Consider the following 20,348-nt stretch of genomic DNA (forward strand, 5'->3'; position numbering starts at 1 on the left):
AAGGAAGACAATGACCCTCAGTGCGGAGCCTGGTGCCTGTTAACACAAGCGCTCAGTATATTAGATACTGTCCAGGCCAGCAAGGAGATCCAACCATCCATCCTACAGGAAATCAGCCCTGAATACTCACTGGAAGGACTGATGCTGAGGCTGAAGCTCCAATACTTTGGCCACCTGATGCAAGGAGCTGACTCACTGGAAAAGACCCTGATGCTGGGAAAGATTGAAGGCAGGAGGAGAAGGGGGCGACAGAGGATGAGATGGTTGGATGGCATCATTGACTCAAAGGACGTGAGTCTGAGCGAAGTCCAGGAGATGGTAAAGGAACAGGGAACCCTGGCGTGCTGCAGTCCATGGGGGTTGCAAAGAGTCGGACACAACTGAGCAACTCAACAACAACAACATTAGATATCATTACTGAGTATTATTAGGGAAGAAGTACCTGGCACAGAACAGGCCATCAATTATGACCTGAAGTCTTTCAGCAAGTAGACATGGGCTTGTGTCTGTGAAGGTCTAATCCATACGCCACTCCTCTCTGACTTGATAGTTTGACTAATTTTTAGCTATTCATAAACACACTGTGTTCACATTTCGCTAGTGAACAGGCAGCAGCATCCAGACCTTGCTCCAGGGTCTGGTCAAACTTACTTTTAAAGCCTGAGGAGGATCTGTCTCCTTTGGGATGCAGACACTCCCCAAACTGCACACACCTGGGCTCGGTGCCTCCTCAAACTGGTGGAGCTGTGGTGCTTTACACATTATGTTTAATCATCACAGGCACTGTGTGTGACAGGTATGACTATACCCATTTTACAGATGAGGAAACCGAGGCCCAGGGAGTTGCTGAGGAAAACAGAAGAGCAGTAGAAGGCTGTGACCCCAGCTGATGCTTTTCCCACTGCCCTTATCTCAGGACCTTCCCAAACAAAATGGAGATAATTTCCCCCCAAACAGTGGCAGGGACGTGGGTTGGAGGGATCCCTTGTGACCAGGGCACACACCTGGGGCAGCGGCAGAGCAGTGTCTGTAACCCCAGCCTCTCTTCTGACATTCGTTTCAACCCCGTGTATCAACACCCTGTCTGTGCCAAGCCTTGGAAGGGACCCTGGAGGTCAGACATGCTCAGAGCACAAGCAAAAAGCCAGGCGCAGCCTTGCAGCTGTGGGGCCCAGAGCAAAATGAAAATGCAGTGCCTCCTGTTCGAAAACCAAGAATTTCACATGGTGACCGTAGAACACAGAGGTTTAAACCAAGCCCAGGCCCTCCTGGTCGTGGGTCCCTGCATGCCTGCCAAGGCCACGTGCCCGTGAGGCTGGCCCCGTGCACGTCACAGCTTCTGCAGCAGCATCTCCGAGTGCCCAGCCCCCAGCCTGGCAGGGAACAGAAGCCAAGTACACACGTACTGAGCAGTAAGCTCCCCCAGCTCTGTGACACGGACGCAGGATCGTGGGTTTGCAGCTGGGTAAACTGAGGCCGGGGAAGGCTTCCAGCCTCGCCAGGTCTCACCAGAGCCGGGATCTCGGCCTCCTGCCTTGAGTGTAGGTCCACTGTTCCAGGCTGACCCCAGTCCCGACCTTTGTTTTCCTGATCCCAGAAACAAGGAGTAGTGTTTACCGCGGGCTGAAGTCTGTTTTATTTTTGTGTTTCCCAATAATTGATTCCAACAGTTCCTACAGACGTCCTGCTGAGGGAAAACATGTTTTGCTCAGTCAACCTTCGACTTCCTCGCGGCGCCTCGGTGGTGGGGGCCCACGGCCGCAAGGAAAGCGTGGGGTGACTTTTCCCTTGTTTTTTTTTTTTTTTTTCCATCTCACTGTCAGGGGACAACAAAACATGTTTTCCTTTTTCTCCAAAGGAAATTGGAACTTTCTTATTGACTATTTGTTGCCTAAAATTCAGCTTCCTACTCTTGTGATTATCTTGGACTGGGGGGAGTTATGCGACCAAACTTCAGAATAAAGGATTATCATTTTATTGAAAGGACAACCATCACAGCCAAAATTTTCATTCATGTGGAGCCATCGACACCTCTGAAATTCGCCTTGGCTTCCTCATCAGAGTCTGTGCACTGTCTTTAAGTGGCTTTATTATTCCAAGTTCTCACATTTTCTCATAAGGTTACGTACTTCAAAGTGCAAGACTGGGGAAACGTTGTTCAGTCGCTAAGTCCTGTTCAACTCTTTGCAACCCTATGGACTGCAGCACACCAGGCTTTCCAGTCCTTCACTATCTCCTGGAGTTTGCTCAAATTCATGTCCATTGAGTCAGTGACACCATCCAACCATCTCATCCTCTGTCGTCCCCTTCTCCTCCTGCCCTCAATCTTTCCCAGCATCACAGTCTTTTCCAATGAGTCGGCTCATCACATCAGATGCCCAAAGTATTACAGCTCCAGCATCAGTCCTTCCAATGAATATCCAGAGTTGATTTCCTTCAAAGTTGACTGGTTTGATCTCTTTGCAGTCCAAAGGACTCTCAAGAGTCTTCTCCAGCACCCCAGTTCAAAAGCATCAATTCTTTGGCACTCAGCCTTCTTTAAGGTCCAACTCTCACATCCACACACAGCTATTGGAAAAACCATAGCTTTGATTAGACGGACCTTTGTCAGCAAAGTGAGTCACTCCTTTTTAATATGCTGTCTAGGTTGGTCATAGCTTTCCTTCCAAGGAGCAAGTGTCTTTTAATTTCATGGCTGCAGTCACTGTCTGCAGTGACTTTGGAGTCCAAGAAAATAAGATCTGTCACTGTTTCCACTTCTTCCCCATCTATTTGTCATGATGGGACTGGATGCCATGATCTTAGCTTTTTGAATGCTAAGTTTTAAGCCAGCTTTTTCACTCTCTTCTTTCACTGTCTTCAAGAGGCTCTTAAGTTCCTCTTGGCTTTCTGCCATTAGAGTGGTATCATCTGCATATCTGAGGTTGCTGATATTTCTCCCAGCAAACTTGATTCCAGCTTGTGATTCATCCAGCCTGGCATTTCATATACAGAGAGCCAGTGTTCCGGTCAGGGCGGTCGGTGCTCGGAGTCCACTGAGGCAGATACGGGCATGTGGTCTGAGGTAGAAGTCAAGCATCTTTTTCCCTCCATGTGCATATCTAACCGACCCAGCACTTTTTTAAACTCATCACATTGCACTGCACTGCAGGGTCTGTGCTGTTCCCAGTCTGGTGGTTCCAGCCGCGCTGGTCGAGCTCTGCGTTTGCTGTTCTCTTCTCAGTCTAGCCGTCTGCGGTTGTGCCGAGACCGCCTCTTAGTCACTGCCGTGTCCGCTGAAATCGCTCGGTCATGGCTGGCGTAATGACCCCTGTGCTGCGGAGCATTCAGGTTGTATCCAATGTTTTACTTTATGACTTGCTTGTTCTAAGTCATGGTAATAAAGAGAGCAATAATAGCTGAGACAATGTGCCAGACTCTGCCCTAAGTGCTTTCCATATATTAACTCGTTTAATCTTCACAGCTAGCCTTGGAGGGAGGTGCTCTTGTGACCCCCTCTTTGAGAGACGAGGCCCTTGGGGCAGAGAGAGAGAAGGCAGGTCTGTGGTCTGGACCCAGGCAGGCTGGCTCTGCGACCTGCACTTTCATCCACTTCCATCTAAAATCAGAGAGTGGAGGAGAGGGGAGGTGTAGAAGGGATGAATCAAATGCAGGCTGGAATGCCTTCCTTGTCCAGAGAACTAATGAGGTAGCCCGGTGGCTGTGGAGCCTGAGAGTCCTGGGACAACCCCCCTCCCAACAAGGCTGTACCACTCACAGGCTGGGTGACTTTGGGCAAGTGACCATTCCTCTTTAAGCCTCAGTTTTCCTGTCTGTAAAATGGAGACACTCAGCCCATTTATCTGGACTGTTGTGGGGCTCACGGGAGTTTCCCTGTCCTGTCTTAACCATCTTAACTGGTGACCCAGGGGCCTCAGTGGCCCCAGAAGGCTCTCCCCAAAGAGGTTTTTGCTTTGCAGGCATCCTGGCTTTCCTGTTGTCTGGAGCAGCTGAGGGCATAGCCAGTGGCACCCCAGAACCTGCTTCTTGCCGCCTGTCTCTGCATCCAGAGATCTGAAGCTCAGGGCTTTCCTGACCATCAGCTCCCCAGGTTGGGTGCTGTCCTGAGACTGCCCCCGCACCCAGCCCCAGCCTCATTTGCTGGGCAGCAGCTCCTCCCCCTTCAAGAACAGCTCTCCTGACCTGCAGGTCTGAGTGAGGTCTGATGACACTGCCAGCCTCCTGGAGCTGGGCTGTGAGCTCTGTGAGGAGGAATCTGATCGTGACTCTGCTCACAGAGCCAGGCACAGGCTCCCGCCAGGCGGCATTTGTGGGATGGATGAATGAATCGCAACAAGCAGTTACCAGTGACCAACCATCCTGCCTTGCCCGGGACCAAGGGGCTTCCTGGGTGGCAGGGCTTCTGGTGCTAGAAGCACAAATGCCTTAGTGAAACCAGAGAAGCTGCTCGCCCTGAGTGACCACTGCGCAGCAAGCCTTGGGTTCAGCCTTTACAGTCCCTGTTGGACCTAATCCTTGTGTCTTAGGTCGAGTACCCTAGAAGCGAGAGCCCCACTCAGGGGTCCAGGTGCACATGAATTATTGAAGAAGCACTCTCGGCAGGAACAAGGGAGGCCGGGGCAAGATGCCAAGTGAGGCTGTGGTCCCCGCTGGAGACTGGCCTCTGCTTGGCCCCTTCCCCCACCTCCCCTCAGCTCTGGAGCGCTGAGAGCACCGTGGAGGTGGCACCACCTTGAGGCAAGGGGTCCTGGAGAAGGGTGGCACCGAGGGCAATGCTCGGGGGAGGGGCAGCTGTCGGCCGTTAGTGGCCAGCATCACTGCAGCTGGGGGACTGGGGCTTTGTCCTGCAACGGGGCTCAGACTGCGGCCCCCCGTGTCCACTGCACTTCATCACAACCGTGGAGAGAGGTGAAAGATGGGAACATCCCTGCCAGCTCTTTTAGCCCCAAACCACTCCATGCAGTGACATCTGCGGTCCCACAAAGGCTGTGGGCCCCGTTTCTCTCCTCCCTCGTCTCATGGAACTCCCAGGCCCCCACCTCTTCTCCAGTCCCTACGCTCCGCGGCGTGCCCTCCCAGTCTGCTCCCTCTGCCCGGCCTCCCCTTGGCCAAGCTCTCTCCCCGGCTGCCTCCTGCCTGTCATTCGGGTCTCAGCTCAAGTGCCACCTCCTTGATGTCCCCCCAGTGCTGCTAGTCACTCTCCACCGTGCAAGCCAATTTGCCTCCTGGCACTCACAGCTATCTGAAATGACTCTTTTCCATTTGTGTTCTTCAACTGCTTCCTATCTGTCTCCATCTCCAAATACAAATTCCCTGAGGGCAGTGAGCCTTTCTGTCCATAGGGACTCAATAAATTATCCGTCCAGTGAACGAGCGTGTCCCCACTTTATAGATGACAAATGGCAGCGTCCGAAAAGTCACAGGACTTAAACGAAAGGTTACCTGCTGCTGAGCGGTGGAGCCGGAGATTAAACCGGGCAGACCACAAGGCTGGGCTGCCCACCACCAGGCTGTCCCACCTCGCTCACCGAGTGGCCAGTCTGTGACGGCGGAGACAGGTCACACTGTGCACGTCTGGCCCAGAACACAGGCCGGGAGATGTGTGGGGAGTGGACGAGTGAGAGGTCAGTGAGGAGAAGCCCTTCCTGCCTCTTGCAAGGGGCAGCAGAGGCTGCCTGCTCTCTGCTTGCCTCTCCTGGGGACTTGGGACTCCCTTCAGACGCAACACCATCCTGCCATCAGAATGCACGGCCGGCTCCAGGCTGGGGTGGCGGCTGCTGTCTGCCGGGTGATCAATGTGAATAATAAACGTTTAGAGTTAATAAGCTCGAGTTAACTTCTCTCGCTTCAGTGACTAATGGGCTTCCCGGAGCCCATAACTCACGCTGTCCACAGGCCTCCCTTCCCTCCGCGGCTGCCCAGCCCCGGCCTGCTGTGAAATGTTGCTCAGGGAGGAGGAGGGACCTGGCCAGGCTGGGGCCTTATTTATGGCTGGGACGAAGGGTTTTCGGGGAGCAGCAGGGTCTTTCTGGCTGGTTTCTGGCTCCAGAAAGATAGTTGGGAGTAGGGGAGGTGGGCAATCAATCAGCCACCAGCGACTGCGGAACCGTGAGTGGAGTCTTTCCCCGCCCAGACCTCCTGTTTCTCGTCTGTCATGGGAGATGATAATAACCTGGGCTGTTCCAAGGATCAGAGATGTGATGGATATCTGGACAGTGCTGGACAGTGGCGAGCGGTTGGTCAGTTCTGTTTGCAAATGTGTGAAAAACTTGGAGAAGAGAAGGTAGCCATGAATGGAGAGTGCAAAGGTCTTCAGACTCGCAGCCCCAGACCTCCAGGGGGCCTGCTAGAAATGCAGACTCTTGGGCCCTGCTGCAGACCTGTCAGACCCGAATCTGCACGTTAAGGTCCCCTGTGACTTCTGTGCAAGTTCCAGGCTGGGAACCGCAGGCCTAGGCCAGGCATGATGCCTCAGTACCTGGAGCACTGGTCCACCAGTCCCCTGACAAGGGCAGACGTTGCTCATCAATCCCAGCACTCTGGCCAGCGGAGCCTGCAGATGGCCTCAGAGCTGGCATGCCAGGGGGGAACCTGAGTATTGTCCTGGTCCCCCACGTTTCATCCAGGTCAGGAAACCCAGCCCAGTCCCTTCTGCACAGTTTCTGGAACCAGTACTGTTCACAGAACAGCAGAGGTAGCAGGACGCACGGAAAAGGCAGATGAGGGAAACTGAGACAGGGCGAACCGCGAGGCTCAGTGAGCAGCGGGACTCCTGCTCGTGGAGGCGAGGCGCGGCCGCCAGATTACTCCTCCCGACCTACCGTCCTTTGTTCATTATGATGACATGGCAAGAACCACTCAAAATGGCTTTTTTAAGAAAAAGTGTTGATATTTACTACTTTAATGACTGGAGCTATAAAAACTTACTGTGAAAGTCAAAACAATACAGAAGAGACATAAAAATACAGGACTCTTGCTCCTAGCAATCCTCTTGCCCCGGGCGGGGGTAAACAATGTTAGCCGTTTGGTGACGAGTTCTTTCCATTTTACTCTTTGCTCTTTCAAAACATGTTTACAAAAATAAGATCACACCATGTACCTGACTTGGCGACTTGTTTTTTTGTCCAGTAATATAAACAAGCAGGGTTCCAGGTCTGTACATACAGCTGCCAGATATTTTATAGAATGAATGTCGCAGGATTCATTTAAGCACTGCCCTACTAATCAACACGGAATGCATGCCTTTTTTGTTTTGTTTTGTTTCAAAACAAATATTCTTGGACACAGCACCTTATGTGTCTGTACGGTTTTGCAGGATAAATTCTCCAAAGTGGAATTGCTGGATCAAAGGGCACACACATTTTAAACTTTAATAGAAACGGCAGATTACTGTCCCAAAAGATTGTGGCAACTCACACTCCCACCGGCAGTGTCCAAACTGTTTGACTGCCCCCCACCTTGCTGGCACTGGAGGTCATCAATGTTTAATATTGTTTTCCGATCTGATGGGAGAGAAACGACATCTCACTGTTCTTTTTGTTTGCAGCTCCACCACGGCCTGACTGAGGAGCAGCTTTATTGGCTATTTGCATTTCTGTAGTGAATGGCCTGAGCAGAGTCTTTGCCTGCTTTTCTTCCTTGATTTTTGTTGTGTGTTTTCAGGCACTCTTTGTATGTTACTATTAACTCTTTTTTTTCCCTCATACATGATCCAACTCTGTGCCAAAAAAGAATTCCGAAAGAGGAACCAAGATGAATAAATGCAAATTCTTACTCTTGGGTCTGCAAACCCCCAGCCCCTTGGACAAAGGAGGCGGGGCTTCTTGGCTGCTCAGTGCCAGCAAGGAGGCGGGCAGTCAGTCTTGACACTGCTGCTGGGAGGGTGAGTTGCCACAGCTCAAGAGGAGGTGGCAATGGGATACAGTTTCTAAAACAGCTAAACGGGGTCAGAGGTGCATCTAGAGAGAGGGGGGGCTTAAAACACTGTGCCAGCTTCTGGGGAAGGCACTCAGCTCGGAGCCGCTGGAAAGGGGCGAAGAGGGGGCCAGAGCCCCCACCGCATGAGTGGCTGACCCTGCTCAGCTCGGAACTGAGCGGGGCTATCCCAGGATGGAAGGAGCAGACAAGCTATGGGCCCACGGGCAGAGTGAGGCTGCTCCCAGCTGAGAGGAAGGAGGAATTTTCTCTTTAACTTTCTCTTTTTCAAATTGTATCTCAAGCACCTCCTGCTTCTTTCCCTGATATACCTTCTTATGAAAGTGAAAAGGGAAAGAGTTAGTTGCTCAGCTGTGTCTCACTCTTTGCCACCCCCTGGACTGCAGCCTGCCAGGCTCCTCTGTCCACTGAATTCCCCACACAAGAATTCTGGAGTGGGTAGCCATTTCCTTCTCCAGGGGATCTTCCTGTCCCAAAGATCGAACCTGGGTCTCCTGCATCACAGGCAGCTTCTTTACCACCTGAGCCGACAGGGACGCCCCTTCTCATAGCGCTTATGATGTCCACCGGGTTTCCCAGGCGGCGCTAGCGGGAAAGGACCCCCCTGCCAATGTGGGAAATGCGAGCGATGCTGGTTTGATCCCTGCTTAACATGTCTAGTTAAGGCTATGGTTTTCCCAGTACTCATGTATGGATGTGAGAGTTGGACTATAAAGAAAGCTGGGGGCCAAAGAACTGATGCTTTTGAACTGTGGTGTTGGAGAAGACTCTTGAGAGTCCCTTGGACTGCAAGGAGATCCAACCAGTCTATCCTAAAGGAGATCAGTCCTGAATATTTGTTGGAAGGACTGATGTTGAAGCTGAAACTCCGATACTTTGGCCACCTGATGCGAAGAACTGACTCATTTGAAAAGACCCTGATGCTGGGAAAGATTGAAGGCGGGAGGAGAAGGGGATGACAGAGGATGAGATGGTTGGATGGCATCACCAACTCAATGGACATGAGTTTGGATAAACTCCAGGAGTTGGTGATGAACAGAGAGGCCTGGTGTGCTGCAGTCCATGGGGTTGCAAAGCTCTCTGAGCGCAGACATTTATGTCTATTTTATTCACCACTGTGTCCCCTCCAGAAGTAATTTTATTGTTTCTCCCAGGCTGAGTTGTGCAGAAATGGGTTAGGCTGACCATAAGTAGTGAGCTCCCCATCAGAAGAGGTGAGCAAGCAGAATCTGCCTGGCCACCTAGCAAGCCTTCTGTGCAGGGGACCCCAGCATTCATGTGTGGTCCTCTCATCAAGGTGAGATCCAGAAAGGCCTCTGGATCAACAGGAGACCTCCTGGGCCTCCCAGGGCTGCGAGGGGCCTGCACCTCAGCCAGCTGGGGCACCAGAGCGCTCCAACTGGGTCAGCTTCTGTTTATGTCCTCGTCCTGGCCCATCCTGAGCCCAGCCCCGCCCCCGGTCAACCCCAGTCCAACCTCAACTCTCCCCCCAGCGTGAGGTCCTCATGTTTTGGAAAATCCACGGGCATCACACCAGACTGAAAATATCTCAGAATATCGCTTTCGACTTCCTCCCACCCCTGAGGCCCCCGGCCTGGGTGGGGAGCAACCTTTCCCTAGCTGTTGATTTTCAAGAAAGGCTCTTCCATTGCTGCGACACAGGGAATTTCCAGTATTTTTCTTCCTCTGCTCTATTTTTTTTTTTTTCCCCTTGGCCTTCAGACACTTACATTGTGTTGTCCTGACGCAGCTTAGGCAGTATTTGGCCCCAGAGGCCTGGGCTGGGTCAGTGAGGCTGGACTACCAACCCCGGCTCCTTGGGCGCAGGGACAATACCTCCATAATTCACTGAAAACTCCCCTCGGATGACTTTTTCCTGTTGCTGATTGTCTCCGCGGTCCAGGCCTGCACAAACTGCTTTTTCCTGCAGCTAAATTTAAAAGAGCCGGACCCTGGAAACAGTGCAGCAGGCTGGCCTCGCCGTGGGGGCAAAGTCGGGGGGAGGCTGAGTGGAAGCGGAGCCCACCGCCTGGAATGTACACAGACAGGTGGCCGCAGCCCATGATCATTTCACCCTTGGAGCCTCTCAGCCCAGAGTCACAGACCTTGGGGTTCAGAGGAGCCTCTTGGTTCTGCAGTGGTCAGAGAGGCCCCCTCTGGGCTGTCCCAGAGCAGGGCAGTGGGCAGGGCTGGGGTCCATAGGGCAGTGCCAGACCCCAGCAGGCCCTGTATTCACAGGTCTCAGGCGGAGTGCAGCAGGGGGGCCCGGGTGGCCAGGAGGGGTGAGCCCCTCTCCACTGGGGGTATGCAAGCAGAGGGGGCATGGCACCCACCAGGGAGGCTGTCAAGGGGTGACGGGCTGGGTGGGAGGCAGGGAGACCAGGGCCCTTCCAGCCTCTGGAGCTCTGGCCTTGACCATTCTGCACCAGCGGCCTTGGAGGTTCAAGCAGGCGTGGAGGCCACAGCGTGGCTTGTGCCTTTTCTTTTTTAAACATTTATTTATTTGGCTGTGTTGGGTCTTAGTTGCAGTGCTGGGGATCTTTCATTGCGGCGTGCAGGCTCAGTAGGAGGGGTGCACGGGCTCAGTCGCCTTGCAGCATGTGGGGTCTTAGTTCCCTGATCAGGGATCGAATCTGTGGCCCCTGAGCTGCAAGGCGGATTCCTCACTGCTAGGAAAGTCCCTGGCCTGTGACTTTTGACAAGAGGGGAAGCCAAACTCTCTGGCTTTATTTCCGGCTCTGCCGAGGACCTGCTGTGGGATCTCAGGCGAGGTTTTTTGCCTCACGGTGCCTCGGTGTCCTTATCGTCAAAAGGGGAATCATAAAAGCACCTGCATCATAGGGTTATCAGGAGAAGTAAGCACATTAATACCTGGAAGTTGCTCAGAATAGTGCATGATGCAGAGTAAATGTGAAAAAAAAATGGGATAACTATCAAGGGATTTTGAGCGGAGCCCTCATCTTTCAGAGGCCAGAAATGGCAGCCCTGTGTCCTAAGCGCTGCCCTCTCTGTGACTCCCAGTAAGTCCCCAACGCCTGGGGACCTGGTTTTGTCCTTAACAGGCTAGATGTGTGATGGGGCAGCCGCAGGGCTGGCAAGAGGCCCCATCCCTAGCCCCTCACTCCATGAAGCCCCGCTTCCTCCTGCCCCCTTTCCCATGTGGCCCTTTCATGGGGCCTGGGAGCCCAGCCTGGCACTGCTGTCACTGTGCCACCCTGGATCACCCGCCCAGCCACCTCACAGCCCCGTCACCTCTCAGGGCTGGTCGCTGTGTCCCGGGGCTGCTAAGGGGCAGAGGGCGAACAGACGGAGCTGCGATGCAGGAAGCCCTGGCTCCCGAGCCCTAATGAAGGACTGGGGTGGCCGGCATGAGGTCAGTGTGGGTGTGGGCAGGTCGGGCCTCGTGGAGACGCCCCCCAGTGGACTGGAGATCACAGGACACCGACCCAAGGTTCTCGGACAGAGAAGAGCCCCCCGAGATTGGAGGGCCGGGAGAAAAGGCTGGATCCCACTTCCTAGAGGAAATGGCCAGGGGATGAGAAGAAGGGAACAAGTATCACAGACAGAGGCAGAGTCAGCGAGTGCCCCAGACACTCTCAGTGACAAACCTCTCAGCCACCCTACACACCTGCCAATTAAGGGACCTGCCCCAATCGCTGGAGAGTGACGCATCACCGCCAAGATGTTCACCACATTTATTTATCAAATCTCTATTTAGTAGACCCATTCACATTTTCAACTTAGATGGAATGAGGAGAAACTTTGATGACTGTTTGATTTGCCATTCATATGAGGTCACGGCAGACTGCGGAGACGGAACGTAGAGTGACCCTGTTAAATTCTAGCCAAACACAGTTGAGCCAAAGACCGTGAGCTTCAGGCCAAAGTCCCTTGGTTAAGGAGGGAGAGGCAAGTGTGGCAGAGGTGTTAAAGACGGGGTCACCCACTGGAGACTGTTGCTGTAGTGGGAGGGCAGGAAGGGGAAGGGAGGAGTTGCTTTCTCGCTCTGTGCTCTGCCCGCTTTCACCCAAAATAAACTGCTCACAGCTGGTGACACAGCCGAGAAGCGTCCTTGAAAGCACTAGCAAGGTGAGGACTCCGTCATCCTCAGGGAGTCCCCTCCTGAACTCCCACCCCATGTGACCAGCAGGCCAGCTTGGGGAAAGGGTTCCAGACCTTAGGTTGGGAGACCCCAGGAACTGAGAACGCCCCAGCTCTCGGAACCTCCTCTGTAGCCTGCAGCTCCAGTGCCGCACGTCTCCTGAAAGCTCCTGAGTGGAGAGGTCCCCTTGCCCCCTCTTCACCTGCAGAGGTGACGTGCGCCACTGGGCCCGGGAGAGGTGGCATCAGCCCATTCACCTGGGCGGCTACAGGGCACGGCCCCCCACCCTCGCCCCCAGGCAGCCTCTCCGCTGGAACGGCACCTGCATCCTTCCAGAACACTGGAGTCACACCTAATCCCCATCTCCTCTCTGCAGCCCAAACCCAGCCTGTTAGGAAATCCTGTTGGCTTCATCTTCAAAACACATCCACGCTCTCCCAGACTCCTCCTCGCCCCCAGACTGTTCTTCCCAGCACTGGAGGAGGAGGGACTCACGTTAGTACTTCTGGGGTAAATTGTTGCTTTTTATTCTTCTGACACTCTCCTCTCCTTCCCTCTTTTTTTTTTCTCCTCTTTCCCCTCTGAGTCTCTTTTCCCATTTCCAGCATTTAAATCTCATGCGAAGAGTTGACTCATTGGAAAAGACTCTGATGCTGGGAGGGATTGGGGGCAGGAGGAGAAGGGGACGACAGAGGATGAGATGGCTGGATGGCATCACTGACTCGATGGACGTGAGTCTGAGTGAACTCTGGGAGTTGGTGATTGACAGGGAGGCCTGGCGTGCTACAAGTCATGGGATCGCAGAGTCGGACATGACTGAGCGACTGAACTGAACTGAACTGAATCTCTGTCCTAAGCACACACTTTGTATTCAAAAGGCTTGAGTTCAAATCTGGGCTCTGCCGTTTACTGTGCAACTTTGGGCAAGTTATTTAACTTTTCGGTGTTTCAATTTCCACTTCTAAAAAACGGAGAGACTAGAAAAGCGAAGTCAGAGATACTACCTGAGGTCAATACTTAGTTACTCTAAAGCTACTCAGATCAAGACAGGATGGTACTGGCAAAAGAAGAGACAGATTGGTGCAACAGAAAGGAGAGCCCGGAACAGACCCACAAAGATATAATCAACTGATCTTTGACAAAACAGCAAAGCAACACAATGGGGGAAAGACAGTCTGTTCAACAAATGGTGCTGGGACAACTGGACATCTACACACACACACACACACACACACAAATAACTGGACCCAGACCTCACATCCTTCTACAAGAATTAACTCGAAATGGTCACTTCTCTGATGGTCCAGTGACTTAGACTTGAGCTCCCAGTGCAGGGGGCCTGGGTGCGATCCCTGGTCATGGAACTAGATTTCACACGCCGCAGCTGAAAGTTCGAGAGCTGCAACTAAAGATCCCATGTGCCACAAGTAAGACCCAGTGCAGCCAAATAAATAAATACACAAAAATAAACATTAAAAAAAGGAATGAACTCACAATGGGTGACTGACCTGAATATAAGCTGCCAACTACAAAACTCCTAGAAGGCAACAGAGCGGAAAATCGGGAAGACCTTGGGTACGGTGGTATCTTTCTAGATACAACACAAAAGGCACCATTCCTGAAAGAAAGAACTGAAAGGCTAGGTTTCACTCAAATTAAAACCTTTCACTCTGCAAAAGACAGTGTTAAGACAACGAAAAGGGACACTGGGGGAAAATATTTGCAAAAGACACCTAAAAAAAGAGTTATTCAGAATACGCAAACAACTTAAAACATAACAACAAATCAACAACCTGACTGAATAATAGGCAAAGGGGGCTTTTCTGGTGGTCCAGTGGTTAGAAGTCCGTCTTGCAATGTAGGATACATGGGTTTGATCCCTGGTCTGGAAAGATCCCACCTGCCACAGAGCAGCCAAGTCCGTGCACCACATCTACCGAGCCCACACTCTGGAGCCTGCGAGCCACAACCACAGAGCCCTGTGCCGCAACACTGAAGCCTGCACGTAGAACCTGTGCCTGCGATGAGAAGCCCCCGCCACGGGGAGCCCCCGCCCCACAGCCAGAGCAAACCCGCGCACAGCAACAGACACCCAGCACAGGCAAAAGCAGATAAATAACAAAAGCAGGGGGAAAACAGGCAAAACATCTAAATCGACACCTCACCAGAAAAGATATGCAGATGGCGAGGAAGCACAGGAAAAGATGCCCCAGATCATACGCCGTGATGAAAGTCCAAGTGAAAACAATGAGATAATACTAGGCCCAAATCGGGGCACGGACACCACCAAGCGTGGAGCAACAGGAGCAGGCAGCTCCTTGCTGGTGGGAATGCAACGTGCTTCGACCGCTTTGTAAGACAGGTGGTGGTTTCCTACAGAACTAAACACACGTTTACCATGTGACTTAGCAATCACCTTCCTTGGTGTTTACACAAATGAGTTGAAAAACTGTTTTCAAAACACAAATGAAAACCTGCATGTGGATATTTCAGCAGCTTTATTGTTCATAGCTGCCCAAGCTTGGAAGCAACTAAGATGTCCTTCAGTGCGTGAATGAATAAACTGTGGCCCATCCAGATGACGAAATATTATTCTGTGCTAAAATTAAGTGACACGCTGAAGAACTGATGCTCTTGAACTGTGGGGCTGGAAAAGACTCTTGAGAGTCCCTTGGACTGCAAGGAGATCCAACCAGTCCATCCTGAAGGAAATCAGTCCTGAATATTCGTTGGAAGGACTGATACTGAAGTTGAAGCTCCAATACTTTGGCCACCTGATAGGAAGAGCTGACTCACTGGAAAAGACCCTGATGCTGGGAAAGATTGAAGGCGGGAGGAGAAGGGGACGACAGAGTATGAGATGGTTGGATGGCATCGCTGACTCAATGGACTCAATCAGTCTGAGTCAACTCCGGGAGAAGGTGATGGACAGGGAAGCCTGGCGTGCTGCAGTCCATGGGGTCGCAAAGAGTCGGACAGGACTTACAACAAAAAGAAATGAGCTACCAAGCTATGAAATGACAGGGAGAAACCTTAAATGCATATAATTAAGTGAAAGAAGCCAATCTGAAAATGTTACAAACTGTATGATTCCAACTACATGACACTCTGAAAAAGAAAAAACCCTGGATATTAGGATCGAGGGCAAGGAGCACAGAGGGTGCTCTGTGAAACCACTCTGTGATACTGTAATGGTGGATTCGGCATCATTACATCTTTGTCCAAAGCCACAGAATGCACATCGAGAGTGAACCCTAGTGTGAACTGCTGGCTTGCATGATACAGATGTGGCAGCGTAGGTTCACCAGTTGTAACAAACACACCACTCTGGGGTGTGGGGGTCATGGGGTTGGGGGGGTACAATGTTAATGGGGAGGAAGGCTGTGCCTGTGTGTGTGGCGGGGACTGGGAGGGAGTCGGGAGTAAATGGGAACTGTCTGTACTTTCTGCTCGGTTTTGCTGTGAACCTAAAACTGCTCTAAAAAATAAAGCTTATCTTTAAAAAAGAAAAAAATTAGAAACAGAGTCCCTTCCTTCTGGCTCTAAAGTCACGCCTGAGGGGGGGCACATGAGGACAGCTCCTAGTGCAGAGTCTGAAAGAAGCGTCCATTAACTTGAGGACCAAAGGAAATTATTTGAAGACCATTAATTCGAAGACCAAACGGTGGGGGCTTCTGATGGGTCTGTGGAGCACTGTGGACACACGGACCTGCCTCTGGGAACTCTGGCTTTTCCTTTTCCCCCAAGAAACCCTCTCTGCTCTTTGCTACGAGCAGCAGCCCTGCTCAAGCCTGCACCCCAAATTCTCACTGTAGACAGGTCCTGTCCCCAGTCCTCAAATCCAGTGGCTTTCAACTTTTTGTGACTCATCTCCCAGGGAAGAAAGGTTTTACACAGTGAGGACAAAGAGCCCCGGCCATGGTGGCTGCACGGCTCCTGAGCGCGCCAGAGCTCCTCCTGCGCTTCTCACGACGACGGAGGCATGGGACAGACAGGGAAACCGAGGCGGGAGGGTGGTGCGACGCATTCGCCGTCACGGGCCTGGGCTTCTGACCACTACACTCGAGGCGACAGAAACAAAGCTGCGGCCTCACTGGCCACCATGCTCCCTGTTTCCTACCCCAGCTCTTTTTAAAGATGCGGATCACAACCCAGTAAACGGATTTCGCAGCTCACTCGTGGGTTGTCGCCTGCAGGTCCCCGGCAGGATGTGCTGCTCTCTGAGACTCCAAGCGCGGTCCTCCCCAGCCCACCAGCACCCCCTTCCCTATTTCACTTTCCTCCAGCCCCACAGGGCCAGGAACAGAAAGACCCCATTTCTCTCCCACATGTGAGCTGACAGCTCCGGGCAGCTCCCCTGTCCCTGAAGCCCCAGAACTGAGGAAACAGCAGAGGGTCCACCCCTATCTCCCCGGTGGGGAAAGTCATTGTGATGCAGCCTGCAGAGGAGCCTCATCTAGAGGGGCTTTCATTTCCGCAGGCTGAGCTGGGGGCGGGAGGAGATGGCTCACAGATAGGGAGCGATGCTGGGCTGGAGCTTCAGTCCTGCTTCCAGCAGCCAGCCAAGCTCATTAACCCTTGATGGAGCTGGAGGCTGAGAGGCAGCCGGCAGGCGGGCCCTGCAGCAAGCTTAGCACTGGGGTGGGGGTGGGGGTGGGGGTCTTCAATTACTTATTAATAGTTATTCTCAGCCACATGCACTGAGCACGAGCTGAGCCTTTCCTCCGCATTATCACATGTAATCCATCCACAGCCCTGGAAGGCTGCAACTGGGATCGTCCCCACTTTACAGAGGGGAAAGTGGAGGCCCAGAGACAAAATCGCTTGCCCATGGTCCAAAGGCTTGGATGGGAGGAGTGCACGGTTTTGTTTTCTGGAGGGGGAGACACTTTCGGGTTCCCAGGGAGGGATTTCAGGGACCTCAGAGGGCTCCCCTGAGCCAACCACACCCTCTCGGGCGAGCTCCCGCTCTGCCTCCTGCCTCTCTGAGCTCCTGGCACTATGCTGCTGTGCTGTGCATCTCAAGCCGGGTCTCACCCGCCCGGCTGCGCTTTATGACCCCTGCATTGCTGCTCGGGCAGCCTGGGCCACTGCTGCTCACTGAGAGACAGCTGACTCCACGTACTGTTCTTGTGTCCGGCACCTCGGTGAAGCCATACTAGGTCTGTTATTTGTCTCTCGATTCTTGGTTGGCTGTTCTACGCAGATGAGCGAATCACCTGCAAACAGTGATCATTTCGTGATTTCCTTTCACACCCGTGTAACTCTTTGCTATGGACATCGGTGCTTCTCCTCAAAGTTTATATAATGGAGCCCTAACCTACAATGTGGTGGTACTTGGAGATGGGCCTTTTAGAGGCAACCAGGTTTAGATGGGCCTTCCCAGGTGGCCCGAGTGGAAAAGAACCCGCCTGCCAATGCAGGAGATGCAAGAGATGCAGGTTCGATCCCTGGGTCAGGAAGATCCCCTGGAGAAGGGAATGGCAACCCACTCCAGTAGGCTTGCCTGGAGAATCCCATGGACGGAGGAGCCTGGCGGGAGACAGTCCACGGGGTCACAGAGCGTCGGACACGACTGAGCGACTTTGCAGAGCACATAGCACAGGTCTCGGGTGGGGTCACGGGGGCGGAGCCCCATCAGGAGACTGGGGCCCGTGAAAGAGGAGACCAGCGATGCCTCTCTGCACGCACACACCAGGGACAGCCAGGCCCAGGGAGAGGAGCCTCACCAAGAACCTGACGTGCATGCAGCACCCTGACCTTGGAGGTACAGGCCCCAGATGGCACAACACGTACGTCGTTTAAGCCACACACCCTGCGGTATTCTGTAAGAGCAGCCCGAACTGCCTAGGACACTCTTACTCCTCTGTCTCTCCAAAGAGTGTTGAGAATTTCTAATACAGCGCTCTTGACAGTGGCCTCCCTGGTGTCTCAGGGGTAAAGAACCCACCCACCAGTGCAGGAGACTCGAGTTCCATCCCCGCCTGGGTCAGGAAGATCCCCTGGAGGAGGAAACGGCACCCACTCCAGAATGCTTGCCTGAGAAATCCCAGGGACAGAGGACCCTGGTGGGCTGCAGTCCACAGGGTCACAAAGAGTCGGACATGACTGAGGGCTGAGCACCGAGTGCACTGAGGTTTTGACAGTAGTATACTCAGCTTGCTCCTAACTTCACAGAGCAGCAGTTAGAACCAGACACGGAACAAGCAACTGGACAAAATAGGGAAAGGCGTGCATCAAGGCAATATACCGTCACCTAGCTTATTTAACGGAGAAGGCACTGGCATCCCACTCCAGTACTTACTCTTGCCTGGAAAATCCCATGGATGGAGGAGCCTGGAAGGCTGCAGTCCATGGGGTCTCGAAGACTCGGACACCACTGAGCGACTTCACTTTCCCTTTTCACTTTCATGCATTGGAGAAGGAAACGGCAATCCACTCCAGTGTTCTTGCCTGGAGAATCCCAGGGACGGGGGAGCCTGGTGGGCTGCCGTCTATGGGGTCGCACAGAGTCGGACACAACTGAAGTGACTTAGCAATAGCAATAGCTTATTTAACTTCCATGCAGAGTACACCATGCAAAATGCTGGGCTGGATGACTCACAAGCTGGAATCAAGATTGCTGGGAGAAACCTCAACAACTTCAGATATGCAGATGATACACACCACCCTAAAGGCAGAAACTGAAGAGGAACTGAAGAGCCTCTTGATGAGGGTGAAAGAGGAGAGTGAGAAAGCTGGCTTAAAGCTCAACATTCAGAAAATTAAGATCATGGCATCCAGTCCCATCACTTCATGATAAACAGATGGGGTAAAAGTGGAAACAGTGACAGATTTTATTTTCCTGGGCTCCAAAATCATTGCAGACGGTGACTACAGACATGAAATTAAAAGACGCTTGATCCTTGGAAGAAAAGCTATGACCAACCTAAACAGAATATTAAAAAGCATAGACATCACTTTGCCGACAAAGGTCCGTCTAGTCAAAGCTATGGTTTTTCCAGTAGTCGTGTACAGACATGAGAGTTGGAGCATAACAAGGCTGAGTGCCTAAGAATTGATGCTTTCAAACTGTGGTGTTGGAGAAGACTCTTGAGAGTCCCTTGGACTGCAAGGAGATCCAACCAGTCAATCTTAAAGGAAATTGACTCTGAAAGTTAACTGGAAGCACTGATGCTGAAGCTGAAGCTCCAATACTTTGGCCACCTGATGCAAAGAGCCAAGTCACTGGAAAAGACCCTGATCCTGGGAAAGACTGAGGGCAGGAGGAGAAGTGGGCAGCAAAGGTTGAGATGGCATCATCAACTCAATGGACATGAGTTTGAGCAAACTCTGGGAGATGGTGAAGGACAGGGAAGCCTGGCGTTTTGTAGTACACGGGGTTGCAAAGAATCAGACACGACTGAATGACTGAACAACAACAGCAACAACAGGCTGACATCATACTCAATGGTAAAAAGCTGAAAGCCTTTCCTGTAAATTCAGGAAAAGACAAGGATGCCCGCTCTCACCACTTCTATTGAACACAGCATTGGAAGTCCTAGCCACAGCAATCTGACAAGTGAATTCAGTGAAGTTGTGGGATACAAGATCAATATACATAAATATGTTGCTTTTTAATATATTCTAATAATGAGTTATCAGAAAAAGATCTTTTTTCTTTTTTTTTCAGAAAAAGAAAGTTAAAAAAGCAAGTTCATTTAAAATCACATGGAAAAAAATAAAATACCTAGGAATAAACTTAAACAAGGAGGTGAAAGATCTATACTCTGAAAACTATAAAAAAAACTGAAGATGATACAAAGAAATGAAAAGATATCCTGTGCTCTTGGATTGGAAGAATTACTATTAAAATGGACATACCACCTAAAGCACTATACAGATTTAATGCAGTCCCATTAGAATACTCATGACATTTCTCACAGAACTAAAACAAATAATCCTAAAATTCATATGGAACCACAAAAGACCCTGAATTGCCAAAGCAATCTTGATGAAAAAGAACAAAGCTGGAGGTATCCACTCCCAGACTACAAAGCTACAGTAATCAAAACAGCATGGCTCTGGCACAAAAACAGACAAATAGGTCAGTGATACAGAACAGAGAGCCTAGAAATAAAGCTGCGCACCTGCGGTCAGTTCTTCTACAACAAAGCAGGCGAGAACACACAACGGGGAAAAGACAATCTCTTCAAAAAGTGGTGCTGGGCAGCTCCGTGTAAAGTAAGAAGATGAGAACATTTTCTCAAACAGTATACGAAAATAAATTCAAAATGGATTAAAGTCCTGAATGGAAGACTGAAACCATAAA

Source organism: Bos javanicus, chromosome 22 (assembly GCF_032452875.1).
Source record: "Bos javanicus breed banteng chromosome 22, ARS-OSU_banteng_1.0, whole genome shotgun sequence".
Taxonomy (NCBI): Eukaryota; Metazoa; Chordata; class Mammalia; order Artiodactyla; family Bovidae; genus Bos; species Bos javanicus.